Here is a 10,284-nt window from a genome sequence, read left to right as displayed (position 1 = left end):
TGTCTAAGTTTTGGGGTGCGTTACAATCAGCTATGGGTACTCGGTTAAATTTTAGTTCAGTTTATCACCCTCAGACAGATGGGCAATCGGAGAGGACTATTCAAACCCTTGAGGATATGTTGAGGGCTTGTGCTTTGGAGTGGAGAGGTAATTGGGATGATTATTTGCCGCTTATGGAGTTTGCGTATAATAATAGTTATCATTCTAGTTTGGGAGTAACTCCTTATGAGGCTTTGTATGTGAGGAAGTGTAGGTCTCCTTTGTGCTGGTATGAGGTTGGTAAGAGGCAAATGTTGGGACTTGATTTGGTGGAGGATGCTACATAGAAAATTATCACCATTAGAGAGAGATTATTGACTGCTCAGACTAAACAAAAAAGTTATGCTGATCATCGTATGAGAGATTTAGAGTTTCATGTGGGGGATATGGTATTCTAGAAAGTATCACCATGGAAAGGAGTCATCAGGTTTGGAAAGGAAGGAAAGTTGAGTTTTAGATACATTAGACCATTTGAGGTATTAGAGAAGGTTAGTGAGGTTGTGTACCGTGTTGTTTTACCCCCTAGGTTGGCAGGAGTGCATAATGTGTTTCACGTGTCTATGCTGAGGAAATATGTGCACAGTCCGTCGCATGTGATAGATTACGAGCCGCTTCAGATTAGAGAGGATTTTTCGTATGAGGAGATACCTGTTCAGATTTTGGATTCGAAAGAGAAAAGGTTGCGTACAAAGGTCATTAAATTGGTTAAGGTACTGTGGCGTAATCATCTAGTTGAAGAGACGACTTAGGAATGCGAGTACGAGATGCGCGAGAAGTACCCACATCTATTCTCATGATTTACTCAGGTTAGTTTCAAGGACGAAACTTTTTTTTAGTGGGGGAGAATGTGAGAACCTAAATATAAAAATTAAGTAAATAATTAAATAATAACAATAATAATATTACAATCTCAAATATTTTGATGGTGAATCCTAAAGTGCAAATTAAATATTTGGAGGGTCTTGTAATTAATTTTAAAACCTAAAATAAATTTATGATGAAAGTTTTCAATTTAAAGGCAAGATTTATTATTTAAAATAAATAAATAAATAAAATAAAATAAAATAAAACAAAGGGCATTTTTATCTAGAGTCATTTATGTTATGTATAACAAAGAAAAGAAAAGAAAAGAAAAGAAAAACCCTAGGTTCCTAATACATTCTATAGCAGCAGCCACGGGGAGAAAGAAGTTGAGAGAAAAGAAGAAAAAAAAAAGGGGGGGGATTGCAAACAAGGAGTAATTTTTGGGTGTGGTAGGTCTTCATCTTTCTTCTTTTCTTTGTTTTTGTTCTTTATCCTTACTCTATTATTATTTAGTTCATTGATGGAGAGGTTGTAGATTTATGTATTTTGTATATATGTATATTGTTAAGGAATCTAAGGAGTTAAATTCATATATAAAGAATCGGTGTGAATCTTAGTCCAAAAATTCTGCACATAGTCGCAAACTTTAAAAATCAAGAAACCATATCAAACGGATGAATTTTAATCTGACATTTTTACAGTAGATCAATTACATATTGAATTGTATATCTGAATTTTTTCATAATTTTTGGGAGTCAAAATTCATATAAATTGAGGTATCCAAATCTGTCCAGAAAACCTGTCCGAAACAGTAAATTCGGGAGTGTTGTTCTCTTTGGGTATAAATCCAAAAATTATCAAATTAGTGTCATTAGAACCGGTTATGAGTCTAGTTTCGTACGTTTTTGGCCTTGCATTGATTGCTCGTGTATATTAAGAGAACCGTCAATTTCTTTAAAGTGCTGCAGAAAACAACCTGTTTGGATATAATAAATTGTAGAAAATTATTCTGATAAGCAAATCAAGTGAAACCAATTGGGTTTGAAACTTAGGATATATTAGATCATATCTGGAGGTTATTGGAATTTTTTGAATAGCGTGGAGTGGGTTTTGTAACTTTCAAAATTAGCGAATAGATTGGAAAAACTTGTTTAAAACACTGTTTCATCTTAAAGTTATTTTTAGATAAGTTTCGATCGGAATCTAAGTCTTGGGTGATTTTAGATCTTGAAGAATATGAACTTAGGTAATATTTAAGAGTAACGGTGAGTTGGGTTGAGCCGTGTTAGTGCGCTTTAGTTTGAGGTTACTTAGTTCCTATTTTTTTTAGTATTTTTAAATTAGTTGTGACGTGTAGTTTTTATACTTGGTTCAGGGCACTGGTTGGACTTTTACACTCTATTCGAGGATTATATTATTTTGTTTTCAGGTGAGTAGTTTCATGCTACGTATTTTTATAAATGTTCCCCTACCCTGAACTGTTGTAAAATTAAATTGTTGTTTCAAGACTAAACTGTTTTGATAAATTATTGTATTATCAATTGAATCAAATTATTTCTGAAACATGTGTGAACTTGGCATACTGTAAAATATTTGTTTTGGTCTCATGTTTATAATGATGAACTACCATGTTTTGCAAAACTGATGTGTATTGATTATTGGGACCATGTGTGTATTTAGTCCAGGGAAATTATTCCACTGTGTGTGGTGACTCTGGCCACTAAGGAACAGATCCGGGTTGGGCCGTGATGACTCTAGTGCTCAACGATTGTAAGGAAAAGACCTTTAAAAACAACTAGGTGACCTTCAATCGGATCGTCTTTGAGAAAAGGCCCAGGTGCCACCCTGAGGATGACTCTTAGTTCGATATTGGATCCAACGGGACTTATAGCCTTGAGAAATGTGTGGCAGATTATTTGTTTTTATTGGTACCCAGAAAATTATTGCTGTTCATGTTATAATCTGTTCTAAGTGGAAAATATCGTTTGTCATGTTCTTGCGAGACATGAGTATTTTAAGTGTTGAACTGTGGAACCTTCTTTTTGAAACATATTGTATTTACCAAACTGTATGCCAATCTAGTTTCTGTGATATATATCTTATTTTGGAATTGAACCCTGTTTTCAAAACTGTATTTACTATCCATGTTGCTACTCACTGAGCTATCAGCTGACTTAGTTTTTATCACTTCCAGGTGTTAGAAGGACTTAGAGTGGACTCATGGCATAGCGGGGACTCGATTGCATGGACCTCTAGGACATTCATTTATTTTGTTTTAGATTGTTATGTCAAATTTGTGCATATTTCTTTTTATTTTTATTGAGATTCATTTAGGATTATTTTGATATGTGGGTTGTTTATATCCCATAAGTTTAGATGGTTTTGATTACGGTTGGTTTTTCCGTTTATACTTGTGGCATGTCACTGGATTGAGTTTGGTTATTTATTACTGGACTTTTGTATAGTTGCTCAATGTGATTATAGATTAGTGGTTAGGCTTACGTGTGCCTTGGGCTGAGTCCCTGTGGGCCACGGCCGGTCATACCCGGATTTGGGGTGTGACAATTCTGATCGGGGTCGGGGGGTCGGGTCCCCGTCGGGCCGGGTTCAAATTGCCATCCCTATTCATCACACGCGTCTCCTCTCTATGTTTTCAGGAATGTTTGAAAAGATAATTAAAAATTGGCTTCTTAATTTTAATTTTTATGTCTGAAATAAGTTCTAAAAAAAATAAAAAAAATTGGCCTTTACTTTTAAACCATTATCGTTTTCGAGATTGTCCGGCTTTATTTCTATCCACAACCTAACATTGTGCCTATTTGGCAGAACTTAAAAGCAGCTTATTTCAGCTTTTAGCTTAATTTAAGCTATTTTGATGTGCTTGGTTTAGCTTATAGCTTATAGCTTATAGCTTTTTGGAAGTCAGAAATCAGCTTATTCTTTGAGTGGGGCAGGATATGCTTAATTTATAAGTCAGAAATCAGCTTATGTTCATAGTTATAAGCTATAAGCTGTTTAGGCATAAGCTATAAGCACTTTCCCACAGCTCTACCAAACAGGGCTATTGGGAAGCCTATGAGGGCAAGAACAAGTTCGTGGTAGTCGAATTTGATACCAGAAGAATCGATTCACTCTTCGATTGGATTGGACATCGAAAGCCTCTCAGCAGAAATCCAAACAAAAGTGTCAAAATTTAGAAACAAAACATGGCGTGAAACAATGGCCACACAGGTGATACATCTTTTGCCGCATTGTTTCCTTTTGTTATTTATTGTAAGGCCCCGGTGTCCCACATCGGGAATGGAGGGGGAGTTCCTGGGTTATAAAAGTAAAAACCTGGACCCTTATATAGCATCGAGGCCTTTTCCCAAGTGGTGAAATCCCTATTAGAACTCCCCAGTTAAGCGTGCTTAGGCTGGAGTAGTTCTAGGATGGGTGACCCACTGGGAAGAACAAATCCGTGCGGGCGTGACCTAAAGCGGACAATATCGATGACGTGTAAAGGGTCGGGGTGTTACAAATGGTATCAGAGCCGACTCTCCGGGGTACCGAGTGTGGGCCCCTGGCGTCTCTCGGTGCATGTGGGCGGGCTTGCGAGCTGGCAGGCTACTGCACGAGGACGTGCAGCCTTATGGGGGGTGGATTGTAAGGCCCCGGTGTCCCACATCGGGAATGGAGGGGGAGTTCCTGGGTTATAAAAGTAAAAACCTGGACCCTTATATAGCATCAAGGCCTTTTCCCAAGTGGTGAAATCCCTATTAGAACTCCCCAGTTAAGCGTGCTTAGGCTGGAGTAGTTCTAGGATGGGTGACCCACTGGGAAGAACAAATCCGTGCGGGCGTGACCTAAAGCGGACAATATCGATGACGTGTAAAGGGTCGGGGTGTTACATTTTTTGTGTTGCTTTTCGATCTTTTTAGTATGCAATCGGTGGGTGTTACTAGTTGTAACTGTCACTGTTTGGATGTTGGATTGGATACATGCATGAAACTTTGCTTAATGGGTATTTTTACACAATGGTCATTGATTGTTTTCAATGGTTATTGGGGGGTTTTGACTTAAAGACTACTATAGAAGCAATGGTGGTGAAATGGACCTTTATGATTATGATATGATTTATTTTGTTTCTCACTCCCGACCATTTTTATTGCAATATTATTGTTGCAACTTGGGGACTACTTAACTATTTGTTTGTTCATATTAGATTGGAACATCAAACAATAGTTACTGTTTTTCCGTACTCACTAAATTAAGTTTTTTTTTTTTTTTTTTTTCCTCCTCACCCTTTTGAGTTTCAGGGTAGTTTTTGGGAAAGATCTGTTGTAACAAGGAAAAACTACAGATTGACAAGGCTAGAACAGTATATGAATTATGAGACATCCTTTCAAGAGGCAAACTGTAGATAAACTTGCTTATTTTTGCTTAGTTTATATGTTCATAGTTAATGAATTAGAAATTATTATTCTTTGATGCTGATTATGTTGATTCTATTTGTCTACTTATTTAATTTTTCAAGTAATGCAAACAAATGGAAATAGGTAAGAACGCAGATGCTTTCCAAAAGACAAGGTTGGTGAAGTCAAGAATCCTCCATATTCCAGGTTTGTGGTATTGTGAATAGTGTTTTTTATTTCTATAATTTGTAAATTTTCTCCCCTAGTGGATTTAAAGGAAAGAAGGTTGCTCTATAATGCTTAGTTTTGAGCTATTGTTGCCATGAATTAGAGGTCATACCATACATGGTCACTGTGGATCACATTTGGGTTGGAATTTGAAGGGGAGGTCAGATGGTTGCAGTAGTGAGACTGGTGGCAGTCATGGAGGTGGAGGAGATAGGGGTTTGTGAGGGGATCACAATTGTTGTTGTGGACCAAGAGATGCTGGTCATGGAAAACAAGTGGTAAGCTTAGGGATGACTGGGGGAGGATAGTGGTAGCTGCTGCTGGTGGAGAAATGGGCCAGCGAGCCTTTTCATGTGGCTGATTTAATATACTGTTTATTACTTTTGTTTGTGCAATGTGTTTTCTTTTTTTTATTTTGAAGGCAAGGTGACCCCCCTTTTTTGCTTTTAAATAAATTTCATTAACATTTTCTTCCTTTCATGTCGTCTTTGCCTATGTAGACCAGTTTATTGTATGAGAAAAGAAGATTTGTTGCCTACTCTGCATTTCTCTGGCTTAAGGTTTGTTTTTTTGGCTTCTTAGACATGGGATTCTGCTTTCTAGGTATATATCTTTTAAACATGTTCTTCATTTCACATCCTCTTCTATTGTGCAGATCACTCCATTGCATAAACAAGAGAAGTCTGCTCTGCATTTCTCTGGTTGAAGGTATATTTGTTGTAATTGTTTGTTTTGTTAGCTTGCTCATTTAGTATGTAGCAGAAAAATAATTAAACAAAATTTTTATTTATTTATATTAAAGGAAAGAATTTGGAGGCTTTAAATTAGATTTTTTTGGGCTTTACCCAGTCAACTGGTCTGCATGGCTGCACATATAAATGTAAAATTTTCCCACAATTGGACTTTCGTCTTTATGGGCATTTTGTCCTTGAAAAAAGTGAAAATTCTTTGTATCCATCATGCCTTTTCTCATACAATCATTTTGCTGTGTTCATTATGTCTGAAGCATAACAGTTGAGGCAGTTATCTCTTTGAAATGCTGTTCATCTTTTTTGTTGGTAGCATAATAAAGGCCAAATGTTTATTTGTCAGTGTGTTTTCGCTTCGTTTGGTGTTTGTCATGTTGGGCATGGGGCTGTCTATGGATTGTGCTCATATGTAATTAATAACAACATTTTATTTGTTCTGGCTCTAATTTATGTGCAGCAGGTTTCTTTTTTCTTTATTAACTAAATGATTTGATATACATACAAGTACATGTAAAATTACTTTAAGTTCTGTGTCTGAGTAGACTACATGAGTATATGTGTGCATAGTGTTCATAATTAGAATTGATGTGATTTCAGTTTCCTACTCAGTAACACACATGCTACGGAAGAGGATGAAGTCCTTGAAATGTGTGTTTGGCTATAATTAGGATTTATTAAAAGCAGCATCATGCTGTCATACAAATCCATTAATTAGATGTTCTCTTCTGCCAAACCATTGCCACTTACTTTGACTATGATAATTACAATAGGAATCCATTCGGTTAACGAGCTACTACAACAGTGAGTGGTGTTCGTATAATGGAAATTCTCTAAGTTTGTAAAGATTTGGAGTGCCAAGCACTTTGTTCTTCATATCTTCAAATATAGACCAACAAGCAATCATAGTTTGCATTGACTCCTTCTATTTCAGAAAGTTTACACATGTATGTAGATGTTTCATACTTGGCAACCTTTGATGATTTTGTACATGACGTTATTCCAAATTTCTTGTTCGTGTAATTAGAGTTATAAATTTTCCGTTAAAGATTATGCATAAATTTGTTTAATTGTTTGATTCAAGAACAAATAGAGACTATGCAGTTGGTTTTGTTGTATATTAATTCAAATCTTTTAATAGTTGTCGAAGCTCTCTGAGTACCTTGTTAACCTTATATTTTGGATTTTTTTTTTTTTTTTTTTTTTTTTGTGTGTGTATATAAATTATCACTTCCTAATCACCATTGGCACCTACAATTGTGCAATGCACGATGGGTCAACAATACTAGTTGGATCAGAATGTTTCAGATTAGAAAAAGCGACCTCTCTTTTTGGTAGGCTCCATTGAGCCTAACTTCCTCTCATAAATTTCTTTGCAATCAAAATTGTAGTTTTAGTTTCTAATTAACCTCCCCATATTTTGTTTCGTTTTTCGACATTTTTTTTTTTTGTTTTGTTTTCATTGATAGTATAGGTATCTTTCTTCCATTTTTTTTTAATTATATGACATATGAATTGTTGCAAATTTATAGGTGATGGTTTTATAATTTGGTACAATACGAACTGTAGCAAATTTATTAGTGTCAGTTTTAAATTTGATTACTTAGTAATTTTTTATTTTTTCTTGATTTTTGTAATTCATTCTTGTTTTACAAATTTTGTATAGTATTTTTCTTGATTATTTTGTAAATTTTCTTAGATAGTTTGGTATTCTTTTGATAAAGTGCTTGATTTTTCTGTCTTTTGGTTTGTTTGTTAGGACATCTTGAGAAAAGAATTTGTGACTTTTGGTTCTCAAATGCTTGAGATTAGTTAAAACGGACCTCACTGTCTCCATTAAGACTAAGTTTCTCTCTAAGATTTCTTTGCAATCAAATTTATAATCTTAGTTTCTAATTAAATTTTTCATATTTTGTTTTGTATTTCGATATTTTTTGTTTTAATTGATAGTATTGAAATTTATATAGGTGCATTTTTTTTCAATTTCTCTTTTTCCTTAATCAAATGAAGTGTTGCAAAAATATCAATGATGGCTTTTAATTTGATTATTGGGTAATTTTGTATATTCTTATTGATTTTCGTAGTTCTTATAACTTTCTCACAATTTTTTTGTTTAATATTTTCTTTATTACTTCATAAAATTTTGAAAACAGTTTGGTTTTCTTTTGGTAAATGTATTATTTATTGCTTGATTTTCCTTTGTCTTTTGGTTTGTTTGTTTGCCAGGAAATCGTAAGAGAAGAGTTCTAAACTTTTGAATCTCAATGCTACACTTACCACCTTTTTATGTGACTTTTACTATACCATCTCATGTGTCAACACGCCATTGGTGTAATGGGCCCTGCCACTCATGTCTATCTCCAATGTAGGTGCTAACACATAAGGTGGTACAGTAAAGGTGATATAAAAAAGGTTTTAAGGGTGGCAGCATTACTCTTAAAAAATTTTTTATTATTTCATAAATTTTTTTAAATAGTTTTGTTTTCTTTTGATAAGTATATTATTTATTGTTTGATTTTTCTTTGTCTTTTGGTTTGTTTGTTTGCTAGGATATCTTTACAAAAGAATTTGCAAGTTTTGGATCTCAATGCTTGAGATTAGTAAAAACGACTTCTCTTTCTCGTAGTCTCCATTGAGACTATTTTTTTTTTCTAAGATTTCTTTGTAATCAAAATTATAACCTTAGTTTCTAATTAAATTTTGCACATTTTGTTGTGTTTCGATATTTTTTGTTTTGTTTTAAATGATAGTATTAAAATTTATATTGGTGCATTTTTCTTACTCTTTTTCCTTAATTACATGATAAATGAACTGCTGCAAATTTATCAGTGACTTTTTAATTTGATTACTTGGTAATTGTGTGTATTCTTATTGATTTTCGTAGTTCTAATTGCTGTCTCACAATTTTTTGTTTAGTATTTTCTTTATTATTTCATATTTTTTTAATTGTTTGGTTTTCAATAGTTTTTCCTATTAATTGAGTGTTTTGAAATTTATATAGGTGCATCTCTTATAATTTCTCTTTTTCTTTAATTATATATGACAAATGAACTCTGACAAATTTGTGACTGTTTCTAATGTGATTACTTGGTAAATTTATCACTTCGTGGCTTGCCTCAAACCAATGCATCCTTCAAATACTGTCTTCTGATAGGCTTGTTCTTCATGTGCTGATTTTTACATTTGTATTACATTTGTACCTTTTCAAGCCTGGACTTCATTAGCATGTTCTGTCTAACTTTTGAACCTTATTGTTGTTAGTTATATAATGATGCATATTTACTCATGCAGACAAGCATTATTTAACTATGTTTTCTTTATTGAAGCACTATTTTGGTGTTTCTGTTGCTTACATTTCTATAATATTTTTAATGTTGGACTCTTTAACTGTTTTCTTCGCATAACTTTTCTAATAATCACATAGTTGTAACAATGTTTAGTTAAGGGATGTGAATTGATAACGGCCCATAGCTGAGGGGGTAAAGTGTAGTTTCCCAATAAATTATGGTTTTTAAATAATTTTATTGTTGGTGGGGTTTAGACCCTCATCTCTCTTTATGAAGGTAGTATCTTCCAAATTAGATGGTATTCTCACTTTTATACTAAGAGGCACGAACACGAACACAGACACGGACACGCGGGTATGTAATTTTCAAAAAATGCAGGACACCACACGTTAGGGATACGTTCAAAACATATATTTTTATTATATTTGTATTTTTAAATATTTAATATGTATTTTATGTCAAATATTTAACTTTATATTTATCAATCTTAGGTATGCTATTTTAGTAAAAAAAATAACTCTCAACATGTACCTAACATGTCCCTAGTGTGTCCTCAACATGTCCCTAGCGTGTTGTCAGCATGTCCATGGCATGTCCTAGTGTCTTAGCGTGTCCAACGCGTGTCCGTGTCCGACGTGTGTCAGATACCTATATGCGACCTCTTGAGAGATGTTGGTGCTTCATAGCTTTTAGAGAACTGTAAGTTGTGCCAAAATATTTTTTCCCCCATATAAAATTGTCTAACATCATTTTTTATTATGCTAACTCATATTTGCTACATGAATA

General features: G+C 34.2%; 1 long non-coding RNA gene across 1 annotated transcript; it reads left to right on the top strand.

Moving 5' to 3' along the window:
• Window positions 1-4,785: 4,785 nt before the first annotated feature.
• Window positions 4,786-7,254, top strand: LOC145792902 (uncharacterized). Its single transcript, XR_014333075.1, has 4 exons — window positions 4,786-5,444; window positions 5,966-6,025; window positions 6,121-6,173; window positions 6,985-7,254. It is a non-coding gene; the product is annotated as an uncharacterized LOC145792902 (long non-coding RNA).
• Window positions 7,255-10,284: the final 3,030 nt, after the last annotated feature.

The sequence above is a fragment of the Camellia sinensis genome, chromosome 6, assembly GCF_055761805.1.
Source record: "Camellia sinensis isolate YWXY chromosome 6, ASM5576180v1, whole genome shotgun sequence".
Lineage (NCBI taxonomy): Eukaryota > Viridiplantae > Streptophyta > Magnoliopsida > Ericales > Theaceae > Camellia > Camellia sinensis.
Note: the sequence above shows the minus strand (reverse complement) of the source record. Positions and strands in the feature narration are given on the sequence as shown.